We start from the raw sequence: 14,660 nt of genomic DNA, 5'->3' as shown, positions 1-14,660 counted from the left end.
TCATTACGATGCATGAAGAAACTAAGAAACTAAAATAAATAAAATTGTTAAACACATACATTCGGTGTAATATGAACCATTTCTAACATGGAATTGGAATTCGAGGTTGAAAGTTCTTTTTACAAGTTAATGTCTAGAGGGACGGCCGAAAACACAATAGGCAAGGTCTTCGTCGATGGCAGTAAGACGTTACAGGAAATCGGCGGGTGGTCGTCCTGCAGAAGACAAGAGGCAGTTTTATAATGTCCAGACGCGCGCTCCCTCGGCATCGTGGCCAAGTAGCCTCGAGGCCCCGAGTGGTGTATGAGAAAAAAATACAGATGTTGCTCTAAGAATATACGAAAAGAAACGCGACCTCCAAGACACTTTCCCATGCAGTTTTTCCTTCCCAAAAAGTATTGACCATGAAAGAGTGGGGATCGACCTATTACGCCACATCGATCCTAACGAGGGAGGATCAGTTCAACAATATCAGTCGTCCTTTCCGAACGGTGCCCTTTGCATTCTACGAGCAAATAGAGTTCATCTTCGGAAAACTAAGTTTTAGTTTATTTAGCGATTACGTAGTGATTATTTAGTAGTGTCGCGTATGTCGTCGTTATAAATAGTGCAAATTAATTATTGTAAGTCTTATTAATTATTGTAGGTTTTATTAAGTATTGTAGATTTGATTAATTATTGCAAGTTTTATTAAATATTGTAGATTTTATTCATTATTGCAGGTTTTAATAAATATTGTAGGTTTTATTCATTATTGCAGGTATTATTAAATATTGTAGGTTTTATTAATTATATCGTGTTAAAAATTAGTATAAAAGTTAGTGTTAAATAGTTTTAAATTAATTATTTTGAGTGTTAGTTTTGTGTAACCTATAGAGTGTTAAACCCAACGGAGGAACAGCTCGCGGGTCTACTTAATCGCGCAGTGTGTGAACATTTTTCGCGGTCGGGACAATCGCGCAGTGTGTATGGACATTTTTCGCGGACGGGACAATGGCTCAGTGTGTGTGGACATTTTTCGCGGACTTCTGTGGTGTACGTGCGTGTGCGGATTAATTTCATGGATACTCGTGGACAGGACAATTGTGATACGTGACAACTAGAGGGGGCATTAACCCTCTCTACTCGATAATATTCGTAAGAAGATATTTACATTTCTTGCGAATTTTATCGAGTAATCAGAGTTAATGCGATACAAATGGATTCGACTCAAATACCGCGGGCACAAGTTATCGACATCTTCTACGAGGTAAGTAAACAGCTGTTCTACCGACTGTTCCTGCACGTCGTTGAGTCTTTAAAGTGACTGTACGCCCCTGTTGAGCCGTGATCCGCTGACACTCCGTGCGCGCGGATTGCCATGATTTCGGTCAATTTTTAAACTCTTATAACTAACAAACGAAGCATTTTTCGCAATTTCGTTATTCTTGATTTTCGTCTTATTTTGCCTCAAAGAATCACCCCTTAAATTTTTTCCCACTAGTTGTCGAACACCCTGTATATAATGGTCCGTAGCGATTGTTTTTCGTTCAATTCTTACCGAACGGTTCCAAAGTTACAAGGTTTTCGCAACTTTGATTTGCTCTCCTCTAAAGTTTGAAAAGTACGACTTAATACACTCTGGCTATGGGGTTCAGATATGTAAACGGTCTTGATCTTTCATATTTGTGATCGAAATGCTAAAAGTATGAATCAAATTGGAAGTTTTCGTACAAGATGGTAAACCAAATACGATTTGAGGAATCAAAAGTGTATTTCATTTATATAAATATGAGAAAAGTTTTAAAGAAGTAGTATACTTTCCAATTAAAAACGCTATGAATCACTGAATTTAAATGCAACCCCTATTTTTATTCGATTGAATCCATTATTTAGTGTGCAATTCTGTATAATTTGATGTTAATATCACTTCCTTATAAATCACAGTTTATTGTATAAATAAATTCCGCAGTAATAAATAGTATAAAAAGATATTATCTAAATATAAAATCGTCTGCTACCTCTTCAGAAATTTTATATATGCTTTTCATTCGTAATACTTTTTCACAATATTGAACTGTAATTAATTTTGCAATTTACTGTACACGAAAGACATACTATAAGAACTATATCATTGACATTCCACTGTGAACGTACAACAATTCTTGCACAATGTAGCTGAATTACAGCAGATTTCCGATCACAGCACAATGTAGACTACATAGCTCCGAGAGCAATTCCTCGTGTTCCCTTCTCCTCAACTTCAATTTCACAACGGTGAAATTGCAGCGGAAAAATAGGAATCTTGTCTCGCCCTAGGGTCCCCGTAACTTTCAACTCGCTCGAACCGTAACGAAAGTGATTTGATACTGTCCTCTCGAATGCAAAATTTCCCTCTCAACGGATCGTGACAGAGAAAAAGTATAGTTGTACGTAATTGACTAACGCCAAATTATATCATTTTTCCAGGTGTTCCTTTTCTGTAAAACGCATTCCAAGATAAAGAGAGTCATTTTAACGTTCAGCCAATGCAGCTTATACCGACCGCTGCATAATGCAATCGCAGATAGAATTTGGAAAAAAAATTGAACTTTAATAATAAGTATCAAAATATTAGAATTTATTTACAGAAAATTAGCAATTACAAATTTGATCGCTTTCATAAAATTATTCACTGCTTTTCGATTCAATGTCGTTTATTTAAAAGTTATCGAGAATGATTCATTTGATCCTTCGTGCAGGTATTTAAACATTAAATTATACTCGTTGTCAGAAGTGACTAAAGTAGTTTTTCGATGACTTTATAGAAAAGGATGCAAGGTACCTATGTAACAAGGGAACACCTCCAGAGCACAAATTTTGTTTCGTTCAAACCGGTATGAATTTGTAAAGAAGTGAAAACTATTGAACACGTATTTTTTGTTTTTGCTAAGAAACGGTTTGAAGCGGTGAAGCAGCCTATAAAAAGCTTTTACAAACCGTAGATAATACATTTCTTATGTGCCCATATAATTCTACGTTAACAACTCAGCAACTTTCGTTTTAAACATGTTTCAATAATATTAGTGTAATGTAATCGTAAAAAATTGTTTCCAACAGTAAATTGTGATGAACTGTTTTACTCGTTCAAACCGTTTTTTAGCAAAAACAAAAATATACATCTTTAATAGTTTTTAATTCTCTACAAATTCGTACCAGTTTGAACGAAAAAACAATTTCGTTTAAAAAATAAAATAATTGGAAATGCTTCCATATGTTTAGACATTACATTACAAATAATCTTCAAGTAAAAAAAAAAGTCCAGTAGAAACGAAATCACAATAAAATTTAATATTAAATCTGCTTCAACAGTGTAAGTCGTCGATAGTATTGAAAGGATTAAATGGAAGGCTTTCCTATTTGCATAGGCACTCAGATCAGAACGATTTTAGGAAGTTGAGAAAGTATTAACTTCTTGAAATACCAAGGTAAAGTTGACAATGCTTGAAAATGGTCGACGTTACTATGTTTGTTTACTAACACGTATTCTCTGTAAGAGCAACTGTCTTCTAACATTTTAATAAGATCTAATACTGCCATATGAACATACAATGGGTCAAAAAAGTATTCCTACACCCTTTGAAACAGAACAACTCTTTCAAAATTAGACCAAGTGAGTTGAGTTTCTCTGTGAAATTAGAAGAATTAGTTTACTAAATCATGTGTTAAAAACAATTTGAAAAAATTTGCTACTTTTCAGAATAGCGAAGAAAATAGTCAATGTCGTTTTTTACAACTTTTTTGTCCGAAACTGTAATGAAAATTTAATAAATACATTTCGAAGTTTTATGTCAGTCATATACCTGCTGCAACTTTCATTGCAATCGGTTAATGCAAAAACGAGGGAGAGACATTGAAAAATGTAAGAATCTTTAGCTTTACTACAGTTGTAGGTCAAAAGTCGCGAAAAACTGCGATTTTCAACATTTTTAACCGCTTATATCTCATAACAACGTTAACCGATTTCAATGAAATTTTCAACATGCATATAACACCAATCTAAGCAATGTATTTATTAAATTTTCATTACAATCTCAGATAAAAAAGTCGCAAAAAGCGACCTTTACTATTTTCTTCGCGATTCCGACCAATTGAAACTTTTTCAACATTTTGTTAACACATCATTTAGTACACTAATCCTTGTAACTTCACAAAGAAACTCAAGTCACTTGGTTCAATTTTGAAAGAGTTGTTCTGTTTTAAAGGGTGTACGAATACTGTTTTCACCCACTGTATGGTTTTTCGATTTTTGTCCACTCATTGCCACTACGCCGCCTTGACCGACGGCACGATCGGCCGCCACGCGACTGATAACTTTACTATGGTGGCAGTGTACTCGATAACACCTTGACGACGTTCACGATGCAATTTTCCGAACAGACCTTGCAAATGCCGTTCCCAGCCGTGGAACCGTACGACCTCTCGCCGACAGACAATCGCCACGGACGCCATTACGACCGATTTCTGTTGCCTTAAGACAATCACATTTGTTACTGGAACATCGTTAACGTCAAGGCTTTAACAACGGCGAGAGACACGGTCGGAAAATTCTTTTCGAGGTTCACACTAGATAGACCAGCATTGAGCGTATAATAAATTAAATTTTATCGTGTATTCATATGTGTGATGTAACATAACATTAGGTCGTTGTACATGAAATGAGCGATTTTGCTGATAGGTATATTTGATGCTTGTATTATTAACGTCGCTTCGTTCGCCAGTGTGCTCTACTCGTTTCAAGGTATGTACTATGTAGCTAACAATAAAATCAATTATGTTAAACACTAGTTAGTTAGTTAGTTAATGCTCAGGTCTCCCGGGAGAGGGGAAGTGCGATTTCCCCCCCAAGGCCGCAGCTGTGGCTCGAGCGCCGGTAATGTTAAACACTAAGGATAATTAAAGTGGAGAATCAGTTTCAGTTAATTTCGGTCATTTTCTCCACGTATATTAAAAGATGGACATTTAAGTCGAATTTATGAATAAACTTTAGGAAGATGCATGTAAATTTCTGCTGAAAAGTGTGTACTATTTAGCGATGGTAATATTCGGCGGGAAGATGGCAGCTAAAAGTGCCTTTGAAGAGTCATCTTCAAATTCAATATAATAATTATCCAAGATTATACGAAATAGATGGATTATACGAAAAAAGTGCAGTAGTCTATTTAACCTTACTTTGTCTAATAAAACTCGTGTAATGTTCAATATTAGTGTCAACTGCTAGTAAAGAAACGATCGTTTTATGTCCATGAACTTAATATATTGGGTTGATGCATAAAATAGTAGATATTTCTTTATACGAAAATAAAATTTTTTATTTAAACATGAAAATAATTTATTTAGTTAACTATGTAGTTTGTATAATGTAATGTGTAACGTATCATACCAACAATATACTCTATTTGCGGGCAATTGTGGTGATAGTAAGACAGAAATATGACTGGAAATTCCCATTACGTATGCAACAGTCCAATAAATAGTAATAATGAATTAGAGGTCACTATAAGTTTCGACGAAAGCACCAATATTGAAGCAAGAAATCTGATATTCGTCATTTTCACAGGTGTGTTAACTCAAGTGTTAAATTTCCACTTTGCAGAATATCTATTATTAGACTATGAGTGTTTATGCAAGATTAATATTTCGTTGGTTGAATTTGTGAAACAGAAATTATCTACTTTAACTTTCATTAGTAAAATATTCTAATGTTCAGAGTGAACTAGAAAATGTGCTGAAATTATATTAAAGATTCTTTTTATTATGATATTTATAAGTTGCAGATAAAAATTTATGTTAAAAATGAAGTACTGAATGTTTTGTTTTGGCGATATACGGCAAGTATAAATACTTGTTAGCATCTGCGATTGTTTGGTTGACTGATTGTCTTGTTGACTACTTGTCTTTCTTGTTTATGAAATAAATTAAATAATTAAGTAAAATAGTTAGAATTGTTAGATTGTAAATAGTTAGATATAAAATTTTCCTCGAAAGGGCTAAGATACGCTTACATCCCTTTCTCAAAATTGGTTTACTCTCAAAAATAAGGAAAATGTTAAGAATACCAATTTTAATGGGAACATGTCCGGGAAAAATATTGGTAATGACTGGACGTAATTTTATATGTATTATACGTATTTTATATGACTAAATATAAGTTGCAAAATTAAATTTTAAAAATATTTAAAATCCTCCTATTCTATGTATCAGAGAAATATGTAGAATGCGACTAATTTATAAACTATTTCTTATTTTCTAGACCAAATTTGATTAAAATTTAACACTGTTCATTAGGTTCTTCCTATTCGTCTAATTAAAACCCATTATTTGTTTTGGATATAATTAAATAAAAATTGTATTACATTGCCTGATCATAAAAAATTAGACATTCTTATTTCACATTTTCTGTCGTTTGTGCACAATTTGCACCACTTTGTACTATCACAGGCAATATTTCCATATTTTACATTACACGCGTATTTTTACATGCAGATGTTTCATTTGTCCTCTAACAATAAGAAACACTCCTTCAAGTGTCACCGAACACATTCCAGTTTTCAAGCTCATAAACGCAAAAAAAACGATAATAAGATCATTCGTAAGTACAGTTTCGATGTTTATGCATTTATGACATCTTCTAATGCTCGAGTCGTAACGAAACAATGATTTCACTGAAATTTAACACCGCTTATGTGTTATCATTAATATGTCCAAATCATTAACACGGAAAATAAAAATTCTGTTGACATATTTCATTTTCATACAATAGTATCGAAAATTGTGAATTTACATAAACATCTGCAAGTAGTAATAAAATAACGATTTCATGGAAATTTAATACCGTTTATGTGTTATCATCAATGTATCAAAACCCCTATCACAGGAAATAAAATTCTGTTACATACAGTGGCGGACAAAAATGTTAAACACTTCCCTGATTTTTGTTATTTTTGTTATTTCTTAACACCAACGTAAAACCTTAATATACTGGATTTTATACAGCTTTTAATTCGCTATCGGAATATATATTATACACGTGTACGAAATTTTCAAGTTGATGTTAAAAATTAATAAATACAAAACGTAACAGAACAAAAAAGTGGAAACTTTTTTGTCCGTTACTGTATTTCATTTTCATATAATACTGTCGGAAATTGTGAATGTGCATAAACATCCGTAAATCGTAATAAAATAACGATTTCACTGAAGTTTAATTCCGTTTATCCGTTACTATTAATACATTAAAACTCTCAGCACAGGAAATAAAATTCTGTTGATATATTTCATTTTCATGTCACAGTCTCGAAAATTTACTTACAAAAATCTACTCGTAAGACTGCAATCCTATTTAACAAATAAAAGACAAAACAGATGATATTGGTAACCTACTTGTCCTTAAAGTGTTCCATCGCTCGACCTCCCAGTGTGTTATACCCAAGAACGTTTCCGTTGTCACGGTTGTTTAACGAACGAATGCGACAATTTATCACCGTCAAAGTATACAACGCCGTGTTACCATCGAGAACTGGGGTTCTGCGGGGAATCGCGATGTATTATCTGATCGACGCGTGCGTTATTACAATATCGGGCGACAGTGAAAATTCACGCGAGGCCTCCGCCCACGGAATTAGCAATGAGCCCGAGGGGCAGCGATAATGATCGACGCGCGGCGGTAGTCAATCGCAGAAACGGATCTCGATCTGTACCGTCGAAAGTCCGAGTCGTTGCGTAACGGAGAACATCAACTGGCTGCTGACAGATCATTACGTTCTCGAGTCATTTTACCTAGTCTTTGTATACTGCTCGAAGCAATTAGCGGATCATGTATTTTAGTTGCTCGCCAATGCAACGTATTAGGTGCAGCGATAAGTAATTCACCGTTTTTTTTTAACAAAATTGTAACATAATTTAAATTCGGAATATGAATTCGAGTTATTTTTTCGTAGAAATGACGGGAGATTTCCTCGAAGTAGCAGAGACTTTTGATTTCCTCAAAAATGAAATACAGTAGATTATTTATTGTTACACCTAATATAATCTCGAGAAAGTTTTTTATACGGATACAGAATGAGTAGACTGCGGATTTTTATGCAAATATACATTTTTGGGAGTTGGTTTACAGAATTTAGAGTCAAACTAGGATCTGTTTACCTGATTTACTTTTCTACCCGGTTTCAAAGAAAAATAACAAAGAACCAATTATTTCATTCTAACCCCCCGTGATACCACACGATTTTTCTTTGAAATGATTCTTCATAAAACGTACAATTAACAAGTCATTTAAGATGCTAGAATTTTTTTAGATTACCCATTCTTAATCTGCGGATTTTATGCATTTATAGAATTCACTATACATAAGTGTTTGATCAATTTTAAAGAAATTTTGATTTTCTTATGTATAGTGAATTCTATAAATGCATAAAATCTGCAGATTAAGAATGGGTAATCTAATTATAGCATCTTAAATGACTTGTTAATTGTTCGTTTTATGAAGAATCGTTTCAAAGACAAGTCGTGTGGTATCACGTGGGGCTCAGAATGGAATAATTGGTTCTTTGTTATTTTATTCTTTAATCGAGATGCGCAGATTGCATTAAGTTTTTTTGAACGTAAGGTGTATCATTTCACCCTGCAGTTCGAAAGATTATTGAACACTCGGTAAAAATCTATTGACGTATATGGGATCGAGGTATAAGTGATCCTCAACATCTTATCCATTGCGATCGATACAAGCGCGTGGTGGATCAATGGAGTGCGAGTGACACGCATTTGAGTGTTTCTGAAGTTACTCTAACTATGCGATCTTTCATGTATTCATCATGTCAAATAAGCGTTCTAGCAAGACAAGTGTCATACGAATTTCACATTCACAAAAGTTCCACCATCCTTCACTGAAGAATTCCCAATAATTACTAGTTTTTGAACCCATATATCTTAATACTTTTACTCCCAACGTTAATAATCTTTCAAATGGCAGAGTCAAATGTTAGACATTACATATGAAAAAACTCAGAATGACCTTCATATCCCGATTAAAGTGAAAATAACAAAAAAACTGATTATTATATTGTAAGCCTTCTTGATACTACCTATACAACTTTTGTTTGAAACATTTCTTCATATAACAAATAATGCCTAAGTAATTTAAAACGTTCACAGCATCTTTTTGGTACCCTGTACAACAATTTTTTTATCATAAAATCAAGAAACCATAGTCATTTTAAAACTATATAACATATTTTTAAAAATATTTTAACTTCCTTTATTTTTTTTTACAAACAATGTATTTGCTCACTATAAATAACGGCACCAGTAGTAACAGTAATTAATCATTTAACCTCTTGCGCTGGAAAGACGTGCCACACGCATCGGAATTACACGCATTTGTGACCTGGCTGCGAGAGCAAGTGGTTAAAGAAGATTTGTACTGCCGATGGTCAAGAAATGTTCCAAATATTGTCACTGAAGTGATAAAATAGGTGTCCACTGTAGCGGACAAATGCAGTTAGTTGTTTCGTTTCTTTTGTTAGGTGGGTGCAATGGGACTACTGACATTAGCGATCCCCTAATTCTTTTGAGCAGAGTCTCTATTTTGCTTAAAGTGTACTCACGTGTGTCGATAGTTTCCGGACCAGAAGACTAACTGACGATGATCTCAGGGATATTGACGCGTGACCTCGTGGATTTCCCCCTCGAACAAAAAAAAGAAGAAGAATGGAACCGATCCGCTTCTCGGTAGCCGCCTATTTACATCCTCGAACGCAAGCGGATGCTCCTCCTCGCTCTACCTTCCTTGATTCGTTCTTCGACTTTTATCTTTTCACAGGGAGTCTCCGGTCAATGCTGACGGAGATAATAATTTATCAGCAGGTCTTAGAGCAGCTTCGGCCAGTGTCATTCGGTATGATTTATTGACCAATGATACACCTCCGGACAAATCCTACGCACTAAATGAATTGCACAATGATACCGCGATCAACGGGGGCTTCTGTGCTTCCGAACGTTAATCTTCGACAGGGATTTCTTTTATCACCGTTGATAATCGGGATGTATCCGCGACGAAAATGATAAACCTCGCGCCGTGAACGGAACGAAAGAGTTTCGTCGTTGTTGAACCGATCTTGCAAAAGAATTGTTGTACTTAATCTGTCACTGTCAACGGATACATTATTTCCCCTTTTCCGTGGTATCAGGAAATCCTCTGTCCTCTAAAGTGTTCTCTATCGTCTCAGATCCCCGAAACTTCTGCCTGACGAATGAAGACCACTTTCTTACAGTCCTCGAGCTTCATCGATTTATCTCAAGCTGCACTTTAGATCTTCTAGAGATGAAACACTTCTCTTACTTCCTCTAAGTTTCTTCAAATTGTTTCCGCGGCTATGTTTCTCTTAAAGGGTAGTGTCACAGTCCGTGAAGATCGTATTGGAGAACGTGAATCACGTTCGTCGGATGACAGAGTCGACTATTGGTGCAGTCTCGCCGATGGTGTTCGGTGAATTAAACGCGAACAAGCGATGGAAATCCGCGTGAAACGGTGACAGGCTTGTCGCACAACGACTAGTCAGGTTTTTTCGGCGTCAGGCGGGTATATATACAGGCGGTGTCTGTATCGCCGACGATCTGCAGACGGGCGACGTCCCGCTAGCGTCGATGTCACGATGGAGGGGAGATAGAGGCCGTCCTCCTAATATGCTCTATCGGTCGTGTTGTTTCGTAGACGATCTCGAGTCGTCCTTAGCATCGCGACGATCGTGCGAAGACAGAGGCCCACTGCGACCGCGATCGAACTACACTGCGGATCTTTTGCACCGTTTGCATTTCGGCTGCTCCCTTTCACCTTCCATCTGTCTCCCTCCGCCCGTTCGATCCTCTCCTCCGTCGCTGACGTTCCCTCCATCGTTGATCTACCCTCTCCCCGTGCCGTGCCGATCCGCTGAGCTCTTTTCCCAGGCGATCGTCTTTTTCTCGACGCCTGATCTGCGATCACGAGCGTTGCGTAAGTGGTGAATGCGGATGATGAATCACTGCTTCGTCAACGGTTCTGATCGGGGATCGTGGAGAACCTGAGGTTTAGGGGATCATGGAAAACCTGGGGATTCGGAGATCGTAATGAAGCTGAGGATTTGGCGATCGTAGAGAACCTGAGGATTCGGGGATCGTGGAGAACCTGAGGATTTAGCGATCGTGGAGAACCTGAGGATTCGGGGATCATGAAGAACTTGAGGACTCGAAGTGTTCATTTCAGTGATACAGTGGGAGTTAAATCAGGGGATGGAGTAACAGACAAATGTGTCGTAGATGGTGTTTCGGGATATTTGGTAGGAACGAAAGGGAGGTGGTGGAAAATACGATCCAAACTATGGGTCGAAGATTCACGATCGTGATTCAGGCTGCTCGAAGGGACAAACGATATGTCGACTCGTACATTTTTCGGTACCGTTGACACCGAAGCAAATTGGGTGGATGCATTAGTAAATGAACACGTACCAGTGAATGAACATTACATATAAGAGCGAGTAAATTAACTTATTAAAATAAGCAAATGATTAAATATTGATTTTTTTCATTGTTTGTCTCATATTCAAATAATATTCGCGCCACTGGTTAGAAATGTTCATTTACTGGTGAAAATCGTATTTCTTCTTGTTAATTTAATTAATTACATTTCTACAATTGTTCAAATGGAAATCTGTACGTTATACAAAGGTATAGATATTAAAGAATCTAATTTTCATGTGTCATTTATTTACACTTTGACTGACACGTCATCGAAATATGGGTGAAGCGTACATTGTAAAGAGGCTGAACTATTTAAATACCGTTAAAAACTTTGTGCATAAAATCTCTATTGACTACATAAACGCATATATCTTTGACGATTTATGATTTCACAAAAGAAATAAAATGTGTCTGGCTACGCACGGCTTTCTCATTATGGCAGACAACGTCTTAATATTGTATTATCATTTAAAATTCGACTTTAATAGTTAGAAAATCTCTTAAGTGTTTATTCATTGGTTTGTTCACCCTATTCTTTTATTCTATTATTTCATTTCAGTTCGAAGACAGTTTATTACTTGCTGATTGTAAACTGGGATTTCCAAACGAGTGGTTCCTATATGTCGACGAATTCTGCGTCCAATGAGATATTTTTATAATCGAAGAAAACTGTCGAAACAATGGCACATTGTACTCTTCATCAAACCCAATATTTTAACGATTCAAATGGGTACACATGCTTAACGGCATTTCTTAACCATACAAGGTAGTATCTAGTGGTTGGGCCTATGGTTACTTTCGAAATCAGTGCACGTTTTGTGTTATATTATGGTAAAGTTACGGTGATTACATAAAAACAGGCCTTGTTATGCATGGTACGTTGTACCTGTACCCGATTGACCGGATAACGTTAATGCAGAAGAAAATTTAAAGTAGGTTCTACAATTATACACATAACAATCCTATCTGTTCTGTTCTATATGTATGCTATTTTGTTTTTTGTTATGGAAACAGGTTCAAAAAGTAGTCAAGGCTTCTCCAAATTCATGACATTTATTGAAGTCCCTGTGCCGCTGAGGCCAATCCAAGGCTCCACGTTACATTTTGAATTCATTAAGTTAAGAAGGGATACAAGTTGAATGAACCGATGAAATTTCGAAGAAGCTAGATAGTTTTTATTTCATTAAAACTAAAATTTTCATACGCTACTTTTTTGTATTACGACGTGATTCGTGTGAACAGTTTTTAGAACAAACTAGCGTCACCAATTGATAAAAGGTTCCACGAGATTCTTATATGTGTACAAAGCAGTCGATTTCATTAATCGATGCATTTAATAACGCCTCTATGAATGAAAACGATGAAACAAAGTTACTCTTTGTGTGTCAACCTACAGGGTGCGCGTCATTGTTCATAAAATGCCGATTGTTATGACAATAAAATGAATTGAACGTTGTTTAAACTAATTTATGAACAATGCGTTGAAAACGAAACAAATTCATTTCGCGACACATGTTTAAGCATGAAAATTATAACTCAAATTTGCAATTAATCTGTATAACATTTTATTCGAGTCTCAAATAAATGTTACTATTCAAAAATTATTCAAAACGTATTTTAAATTCATGGTCATCTTCCGAAAAATTTGGCTTCTGTAATATAAATAAAATCGTGCTTTACAGACAAACACGCGTTTATTTTATTTTTAATAACAGCTTAATGTCTTTTTAACAATTTATCAATTTCAATTTATTTTAGTCTCACATGTACGATCACATAACATATTTTTTAACTGCCGCACGTGCAGTGTATTGTTTGACAACATTTTCCTTCACGCAGTTTCGGTTTTAAATGGGTGATAACACGATCGTATTTTTCTCACGTGCGACGGATGCGTACTATTACGCAACGGTGCGATACCCTTGTAAATCAGCAGAGTGATTTTTCTTGTGTTGCGGTCTGGATTAGGTTATGACAGTTTCATTATAATTTAATAACTTGAAAATCTTACTGTGACAGCAGTAGTAACACATTAAAATTTTATATTCACGTAACCTTGGTTCCGAATTCATAGCAACTATTTTGCACAAAATTTGCAGACTTTTGAAGACTACAACTTGGTTGAAAATTTAAAAACAGTTCTTATTGTTAATTACAATCACTATTTTCCTTGTACAGGAAAACCATCATTACTGTTTATTAAAAACAAGGTCACGTCGTTATGTTTCAATACCTTAAAGAAAATGAAATGCAGTCGAAGAAAATTGTATTGATACACTGTGGTGTTCATTACGAATTGAGAATACTATTTTCACTGCAATATTAAGTTAAGAACGATTTACTTCCAGGTATGCCAGAACAAGTTAGTTTTATATTAAAGTATAGACTGATGGAAATCGTTCTGAATTTGTTATTAGACTACCAACTGTGAATATATGTAAAATTTATTTTATAACAACCTTCTTGTATTTGCATTAAAGGCAGACAACTTTTTTTTACTTTTACACTAGCGAAACAATTGTATTAACAATATTTGAATATGTATTTTTAAATTAATACTAAAAATCACACAAATGAACTGTACTTGATGTTCAAATCTGACGAAGTAGGTCTTACGTGTTACATGTATTTTGAAATTAATTTCACGACAACAGTGAGAAAAGTACTGTAAATAAAACGACCGAAACTAATTTTCAGCGATAAACATTAAAAGAACCTGCTCTGTTCCACACAGCTATCTAAAAGCAATTATTTCTCGGCACTGCTTGTGTAAGTGCTTAAACGTTTTCTTTACACGTTACATTATTCATACAGAATCTATACTTGCACCTACACATACTTCATTAGCAAAAGAATTTACTATTTACGTATACATCCGGCATTTAAAGACAGTTCGCGGCAATATACGTAGTAAATTAAAATCCAGTTTTATCGAAGTACCTTACAATTCCTGGAGAAATACAAATTACAAAAATATTTGCTACTGTCATTTATTGTTATTAAAAAATTACATTACTAACCTTTTAAGCGTGGAATACTCCAAAAGACGAACACTATTCGTGGACCAATTTTATTCACGTACCACATATTGAATAGAATTACTAATTTTTTATTCGATATATGTATAATGAAGTTGTTACTTTGTGCTT

At 35.2% G+C, this 14,660-nt stretch overlaps 1 protein-coding gene across 1 annotated transcript in view; it reads right to left on the bottom strand.

The window, feature by feature from the left end:
- Positions 1 to 9,947, bottom strand: part of LOC107193386 (proton-coupled amino acid transporter 4-like) — a 41,457-nt gene extending 31,510 nt beyond the window's left edge. Inside the window, exon 1 of the mRNA XM_015582826.1 lies at positions 9,624 to 9,947. The gene's annotated coding sequence lies outside the window, so the exon portion shown is untranslated. The remainder of the gene's footprint in view (positions 1 to 9,623) is intronic.
- Between the last annotated feature and the right edge of the window lie 4,713 nt (positions 9,948 to 14,660).

Source organism: Dufourea novaeangliae, unplaced genomic scaffold (assembly GCF_001272555.1).
Source record: "Dufourea novaeangliae isolate 0120121106 unplaced genomic scaffold, ASM127255v1 scaffold27, whole genome shotgun sequence".
NCBI classification, from domain to species: Eukaryota; Metazoa; Arthropoda; class Insecta; order Hymenoptera; family Halictidae; genus Dufourea; species Dufourea novaeangliae.
The sequence above is the reverse complement of the archived record's forward strand: the minus strand, read 5'-3'. Positions and strand labels throughout refer to the sequence as shown.